Source organism: Nannospalax galili, unplaced genomic scaffold (genome assembly GCF_000622305.1).
Source record: "Nannospalax galili isolate Female #2095 unplaced genomic scaffold, S.galili_v1.0 scaffold159, whole genome shotgun sequence".
NCBI lineage: Eukaryota > Metazoa > Chordata > Mammalia > Rodentia > Spalacidae > Nannospalax > Nannospalax galili.
The window spans coordinates 670,639-679,304 of NW_008343239.1; positions in this window are offsets into that span (position 1 = coordinate 670,639).

An 8,666-nucleotide genomic window follows, 5' to 3' on the forward strand; every position below is an offset into this window, starting at 1 on the left:
TCATGGGTTAATTAAAACACTGGGGACTAATTGGAAGCTACATTGCACATACCACCCCCCAGAGCTCAGGGCAAGTAGAGAGAATGAATCGGACCCTTAAAGAGAACTTGACCAAATTAGCCCTAGAAACTGGCAATGACTGGACAGGCCTCCTACCTTTTGCCCTACACAGGGTCAGAAATACCCCATATACTCAAGGCCTAACACCTTATAAAATCATGTATGGCCGACCACCCCCTTTGCTTCCCAAGCTGCCTTCAGATATGCTAATTGACTTGTCTGAATCCCAATTACTTAAGTCCCTACAGGCCTTACAGATTGCACAAGACAACATTTTCCCCTTGCTGAGGCACATCTACAAACTGCCACCAGCCCAACCTCACAGATTCAAGCCAGGAGACCTTGTTTGGGTGAGACAGCACCACAAGGAGCCCCTTGGACCTCGATGGAAGGGGCCACACGTCGTGATCCTCACCACCCCCACTGCGGTTAAGGTGGCTGGTGTCCATACCTGGTTACATCACTCGCATCTAAAGCCTGCATCAGAAGATTGGTCAGACCAAGTCGACGAGATGGAAGGTCACACAGGTAAATGACAATCCTCTCAAGCTAACAATCTCTGCCACACCACAACGCTTGTTGCTTTTTTATTTCTTTTATAGAGCCTGCCCTAGCTAACTCCCCCCATGGACTCCAAAACCTCACCTGGGTAGTTAGTAACACATTCACTGGAAAGATAGTGAACACCTCCTCCCACCTGGGACCTCCAGGCGCCTGGTTCCCCAAGATTACATTCGACCTCTGTGACCTGCTTGAAGGAGCTTGGGAATCGCACACCCTGTCAGGCACTGTAAATTATGCTTGCCAGTCTCCCCTCAGCTGAAAGAGGATAAAGAAGCACCACTTCTATGTTTGCCCGGGTGACAATGGTGACTGAAGAAGTACCTGTGGGGGGCCAGGGGACTATTTCTGTGCTTCATGGGGCTGTGTGTCTACTGGATATATTAATTGGGCTGTCCCCATCACTACCGATTGATCCAGGTAACTGCGGCCCCAGGCCTAAGCCTTTGATGAAACCCCAGATCAAGGCAATTTGAGGGACCCTGTTCCTCCTCTAGATGAAACCCTATTTCCTTGAGCTTTACCCCAAAAGGAAAGGACCTTAAAAACCTACAAAAATGGATTGATGGGTGAACTTGGGGCCTCAGGTTATACACCACAGGGACTGATCCAGGAATACTTTTTCAGTCCGTCTTCGGGTGGGTCCAGTCGTGGGGACCCAGATGAGGCCGGCTCGGACAGTGTTACAGGCTATAGGACGACCAACACTGGCCTTAACTATTTTTAAATTTGTCGAGAGGCCAGCTCCTAGCCAAATTGTCCAACTGGATAAAACTGCTACTTTGCCCACATCTAGATCCACACCCCCAGAGATCCAACTGGTCCAAGAGCCCTTGCAGCTATCCCCTGGGCTTATGAACCTCCTAAATGCCACCTTTATTGCTTTAAATAATACTTCCCCTAACCTTACTATCCATTGCTGGTTTTGCATGGACCCGAGCCCTCCCTTTTATGATGGGTTAGCTCTCCCAGGAAATTATGTTGTCACTGCTGACCCCACTGCCTGTAGAATCCCCCGCCTACAGGGAGAAGGGAGCTTACCCTCACCCAAGTGTATGGAAAAGGGCTATGTGTACTCCCTCACATAAAATTGTCCCCCCTTCTTACCAACATCTATGTAACTCTGTTGAAGACACAGGGGCTACTGCCCCTAACCCATATATGGTATCCCCCAACTCCACTTGGTGGGCCTGTACCTCTGCCTTAACTACATGCCTCCACTCATCCATTTTAAACCAGGCTGGGGATTTTTGTGTAGTAGGGCCGCTGGTTCCCCATCTATATTATGGAACAGACATAGAAATGGAAACCAGAGTCTCAGAAGAGTCTAGACCTTGTAGGGCCATAGGAACCACTGCAGTTGTCTTGTCTACTCTACTCAGGGTCGGGGTAACCACTGCAACTGGTCTGGGGGCTTCAGTGCTAGTCCTCCAGGATAAAAATTATCACCTTCTTCGACAGGCCGACAGACCATAGACTTAGGCATACAATCATTAGAAACATCTATCTGCGACCTCGAAGACTCTCTATCCTCTTTAGCTGAGGTAACCTTACAAAATAGGAGAGGGCTGGATTTACTTTTTCTAGAAAAAGGAGGGCTCTGTGTTGCCCTAGTGGAACAGTGCTGTTTCTATGTTAATCACTAGGGAGTTATAAAACAGTCTTTAGCTGAGGTCAGTAAAAGACTTAAGAAAAGAGAAAATGAATGAATAAATCAACAAAATTGGTACGAATCCCTATTTGACTGGTCAGCAATAGTCGGACCTCTCCTCTTACTCCTACTAGCAGTCATCTGTGGCCCCTGTATTCTTAATGCCTTGTTTGAATTCATCCGAGAACGGATACAGACGGTCCAACTGATGGTACTGCGTTCGCAGTATACTCATTTAAATCGAGACCCTGAGCCTTACGACAATATAGAAATGGTTCCACCACCCTAAATGTGCCGTCTAACTTCTTTTTTCCACTTCTTTAATTTGCTTGGCTTAAAGATTTAACCCTTGCCATAACTCTAGCAGGGAATGAAGAGCCAGAATGCTCTGACTCCATTTTGGCTAGCTTCTTTAGACAAGCCCAGACAAGCTCAGGCATATTGTACATGTAAAAGCCTTATAAGGTATGAACAAAAACATCTGGCCCTAAAAGATATCAGTCAGCACATTCCAATGCCCTGAAGACAGCCCCTGCCTGCTATTGTTCGGGGCCAGACTCCATCTTTGGCTCGTGCAGTCTGTGCCCGGTGTGCGCAGGCTTCTGTGGAGTGCCCCAATAAAAGCTCCTGCCTGCTATTGTTTGGGGCCAGACTCCATCTTTGGCTCATGAAGTCTGTGCCTGGCTAGCCAGCATTGGGTTGTTGTCTTTTTTTTTTTTTTTACTTTAAATTCTTGAATAAACTTTTTGTATAATCTTTTGGGGTATCTGTGGGAATTATTCTTGATCCTCGAACCCTAACAAGCAGTACACACTCTTAACCACCGAGTCATCTCTCCTGCCTTCTTTGTCCACATTTTAATCAAGTTGTTTTATTTTCTTGCCCTTGAGTTGAGTTTATGAAATAATCTGAATGTCAACCCTCTTACCAGATGTGTGATCTGCAAACATTTTCTGGCATTCCACATGTTATCTCTTCACTTTAGATTCTTTTACTGTGCAGAAGCTTTTAGTTCAATGCAATCCCATTTGCCTGTCATCATCATCATCATCATCATCATCATCATCTGGATAGACTCCTACTCTGTAGCCCAAGTTGGCCTTGAACCTGCAATCCTTCTTCCTTAGCTCCCCAAATGCTGAGATTGCAGGTTATGTCATGAGCTTCCGTTTACTATATTTTTGTTGCCTGTGCTTTTGGGGTCTTGTAAAAAATAATCACACAGACCAAGTCAAGATTTTCCCCAATGTGTTTCTTCTTCCTCTTCCTCTTCCTCTTCCTCCTCCTCCTCCTCTTTTCTCCTCTTCCTCCTCCTCCTCTTTTCTCCTCCTCCTCCTCCTCCTCCTCCTCCTCCTTTTTCTCCTTTCTCTTTCCCTCCCCCCAACCCTCCTCTTCCTCTTCTATAATGTCTCACTCTGTAGCCTGGAATTCACTATATATCCCAGGCTGTATTTCACCTTGTGGTGATTCTCCTGCCTCAGCCTCCCCACAGTCAGGATTACAGGCATGGGTCACCATAATCAACTTTCAATGTTTCTTCTAGTATAATTTGATTGCCAACCTGACTGAATTTAGAATTGCCACACAAACAGAACTCTAAGTGTTTGTAAGAGTACTTTCCAGAAAGGTTCAATTGAAGTAGGAAGGCCCACCCTAAATAGTGTGGCACTATCCCATGGGGTAGGGCTCAGGCTGAATCAAAAGAGAAATTGAACTGAGCTCCTGCATTAATCTCTCTGCTTCCTGCCTGTGATGCAGTGTGACCAACTGCCTCATACTCTTGTTACCACGGCTTTCTGCCATGATGTACTGTGTATTCAAACCATGAGCCAAAATACCATTCCTTCCTTTAATTGCTTTGCTAAGGGAGCTGGTAAATGGCTCAGTGAATAAAAAAGCACTTGCCTCAGACTTCGCTTCAGTTCCCAGAACCCAAAGCCAGATGCAGTGATGCACATCTGCAATGCCAGCACTCCTACAGCAAGATGGGCTGCAGACCAGCCACTCACCCAGGTCATGGGACAGCTAGCTTGAAGCACGCAGTGCCTCAGCAAGGTGGAAAGCGAGACCCAACTCCCGAAAGCTGCTCTCTGCTCTCCACGTTCACACCATAGCATGTATGTGCATATACACATCATGTGCATACTATAGACATACCACATACACACCACACATATGTCCCACACCCGTATACCACACATACACCAGACTACACCACATACATGCCACACATACCACACATAGACCATGTACACACACTAGACACATACACACACACCACAAATAAATAAATAAATTAAATAAATAAATAGCTTTGGTTATTTTGTCATATCAGTGAGAGAAGTAACTAATACAACCCTTAATTTATCTATCATCCATCTATCTATCTATCTATCTATCTATCTATCTATCTACTATCTATCTATCTACTATCTATCTATCATCTATCTATCATCAATCACCTATCTATCTATCTATCTATCTATCTATCATCTATCTATCATCATCTATCATCTATATCTTTCTATCATCTGTCTTCTGTATTACTTTTTAGTGGTGCAAAAGTGATATGCAGTCTGCAGAAACCATAGTTCAGGTTTTGAATTTTAATTTTTTTCCAAGCTGGTGACATGCAGTATGATGCTCTCTGGTAATGCTGGGTGGTGGCAGTGAACCATACTTCTAGTCAGCCACACAGTCTTGAGAGGATACAGGGAAACCAACACTACAGTGTACTGTATTGCTAAACTACGGTGCTTGGTAGGTTAGGCATTTTAAATGCATTCTTAATGATATTTTCAAGTTGCAATAGGTCTATCAGGATGTAAGTTAAGGAGCATCTGTATTTTGAAATCCAGTGGTGTGGAAGTTACAGAAAGTGAAAGATAAGGCTGGTCACTTCCATTTCCTGCCCTATGATAGAGCAGGAATCCTGATGTCCTTTTGCTATTAAGTAGACATCTAGAGTTGTTTAATAATTCCAGACCCTTGGAGCTTTTAGTTTTGCCTGGAAGTTGAAGGGATTGAAGAAAGACCTATAGAAGGGAAAAGTTCAGCCAGGTGTGGTGGTACCACAGGCCTGTACTCTCAGCACTCAGGAGGCTGAAGCAGGAGGATCAAAAGTTCAAGGCCAGCCTGGGCTACATTGTGAGACCTTGTCTCAAAACACAAACAGGGCTGGTGAGATGGCTCAGTGGGTAAAGGTGCTTGCTGACAAGCTTGATGGCTAGAGTTCAGTCTCCAAGACCCACATGGTAGAAGGAGAAGACCAACTCCCACAAATAGTCCTCTGACTTCCACATATATACCATGGCACATGTGTGTGAGTGCCCACACACAAAATAAATAAATAACAATGTAATAAAATTAGGAGAAATAATCAAACAACAAGAATGTTGGCTGCCTCACGAGGCTGTGCCTCTAAGCTGAATGGAAGGGAGGTTGATCTAGAAACCCACCTTCTTATGATAAAAAAAAAAATCTCACCACATACCTGAACAGTTATAAGAGATAATCTTGTAAGGAATCATGGGTTCTGGGACTGGAGAGGTGGCTCAGTCATTAAGAGCACTTACTGCTGTTCCAGAAGACCTGAGTTCAGCTCCCAGCACTCATGTTGGGTGGCTTACAACCACCTGTAACTCCAGCTCCAGGAGAACCAATGCTCTCCATGTTTCCATGAGCACTGCAGTCATATATACCTGTCACATATTCACATAATTAAAAATAAAAATAAAGTCTTTAAAAACTATATTTTGTTGAAAACTTTTTTTCTTGTTTTTCTTGGTTAGTATGTATATACACTACTTTTGCACTGTTATGACCGAATACCCGACAGAAACAACTTAATGGAGGAAAGATTTATTTTAGCTCATAGTTTCAGAGGGATTTCAGTTCATAATGTCAGGAAAGGCACTGTAGAATTCATGGGTGAGAGCATGTGGCTGGGGCTCCTCCATCATGTGGATCTGGAAGCGGATAACAAACAAGATCTGGAATTGAGTGGGTTTAAGCTTCAAAGGCCTACTTCTGGTGACCTGCATCTGTTGACCAGGCCCTACCTCCTAAGACTTTACAGCCCTCTACAATGCTGGGGATCAAGGGCTTGAGTACATGAACCTGTTGGGGACATTTTATATTTCACTCATAATACTGTGATGTTTATTTTGAAGTTTCTATTTCAAGTTCTTAGGGTTTTATATTTCTTTTTTGAAATGGGAATATCTATTTATTGTTAAATTATTATTATTACATAACACATATCTATATACTTGGTGGTTGGAATGAGAGATGACCCCATTGGCTCTGGTATTTGAACACTTGGTTCCCAGTTGGTGGCACTGTTTGGGGAGGTTATAGAACCTTTAGGAGGTGCAAACTTGCTAGAGGAAGTACATTACTGGGGGTGGGCTTTGAGGGATTATAGGCTCACCCCACTTCTAGTTCACTTTCTGTTTCTTGTGTGTGGATCAAAATGTGCTCTGGCTGCCTGCTGCCATGCCCCCACACCCTCACAATTATGGACTCCTCCTCTGGAATCATAAGCCCAAATAAACTCTTCCCTAAATTGCTTTTGGTCATTATATTTTATCATAGCAACAAAAAAATAATGACCACCTATACACATACATATATAGATATATTTTGGTGTTTTGAGACAGGGTCATACACTGTAGTCCAGGCTAGCCTGGAAGTCACTGCATAACCCAGACCAGCCTCAAACTTACAGCAATGCTCCTGTGTCAGCTCCCAAGTACTGGGATTACAGGAATGTGCCACCATGGCTGGTTTGAAAGTATCTTTTTTTTTTTTTTAAAGTAAGAATAAAGAATTTAAGTACTGATTAGAAATCTAGTGGTTTCCTTCCTTTTTTTCTTTTCCTTTCTTTTTGTTAGTTTGAAATACAATTTTGTCCAATTTTAGAAGCTACACAGTGGTTAGGAAGGCATTCGGATTGTCCCTTTCCATTACACAAACCAAGTCAAAAGTGCTTTTATTGTTCTGTGTCATGATGGTAAAAACCCACCACATCTGAATATCCCCCTTGTTTCTCAGTGTTAGTTCTTTAGACTTGATCAATCAACATTTCCTTTCAAGAATCACTCCTATCTCATTTTAAATATTTTTTTAAATTATTTTTATGTTATGTATAGGAGTGTTTTGCTTGCATATATGTAAGCACACCACATTTATGCAATGCCCACGAAGGCCAGAAGAGGGCGTCTGGTCCTCTGGAACTGGAGTTACAGATGGTTGATAGCCATCATGTGGATGCTAGGAACTGAACTTTGGTCCTCTGGAAAAATAGCCAGTGCTCTTAAGCACTGAGCAATCTCTCCAGCCCCCTGCCCCCAATCTCACTTATTTTTTGTTTGTGTTTTGAGTTAGGGTCTCTGTAGCACAGGCTGGCCTCAAACTCCTGATCCTCCTGCCTCAGTCTCTCCAGTGCTGGGATTATAGGTTTACACTCCAGGTCTGGCTCCCATTTCACTTTCTTTGGAGTTTTTGATTCCCCTCATCACTAGAATCATTTTGCAAAATATTATTAGAATTATGAAACTTTGCCAAGTAAAAATATCTAGTTTGATTCTCAAACAAGTGATCTGCTTCATTTGTCGGCTTCCAAATATTTTCATCTTTCCCTGTTTTGAGATTTTAAGATTGTCATATGTGTGGATTTTCAGTTTAGTATCTTCCTAAGAAGATGGACTTTGAAATGATTTTACCCACAGGTACACTGCTTTTAAACTCTCCCTTTTCATTAACAAAGCTAATGGGAAAGTAAAGTGTTGTCCATTGCCAACTTAAATTCTTTAATTAAAAATGAAAGTTATAAGCTAGGAATGCCATGGGTGAAGTTCTCAAAGCATCAGAATGGGAGAAATGGGTTTAAAATTAAAACTATCGGCACAATAGTGAGTCCGCAGCGTAGCATCAGGAGTTAGCATACTTTAGTTAATGGAAAATGGAGATCACTGCCTTAAACTCTTCTAGCATCACCTTTTTAAAATATTTTAAAACTATAAGAGGCGTGACTGGAGAAGTGCTCATGAAAGCCAAGCTGCCTTGGGAAGATGGGAGTTTGAAAGATTAAAGCATGAACACTCAGCGTCAGACTGAAAGGAATGTGTGTTCCTGCTCTAAATGAGGTCAGGCAGAGATCTGCTTCCCTCTCACAGACTTCCTCTGCAAGTTGGCAAGTGTCTGAGACATTCATTCTGGAACGTGCTGAGCCCTGTGATAGAACCCTAGAGTCCCTCTGATTTGTGGTCTTTGGGCCAGTCCGATGGCTTTAGGGTTTTTTTTTTTTCTGCCTCAAAAACAAAGCATTCCTTAAAGTTATCTTCTCCCCTTCCCTCCCCACCCCTCCCTCTCTTTATCCTCCCTGGGCTCC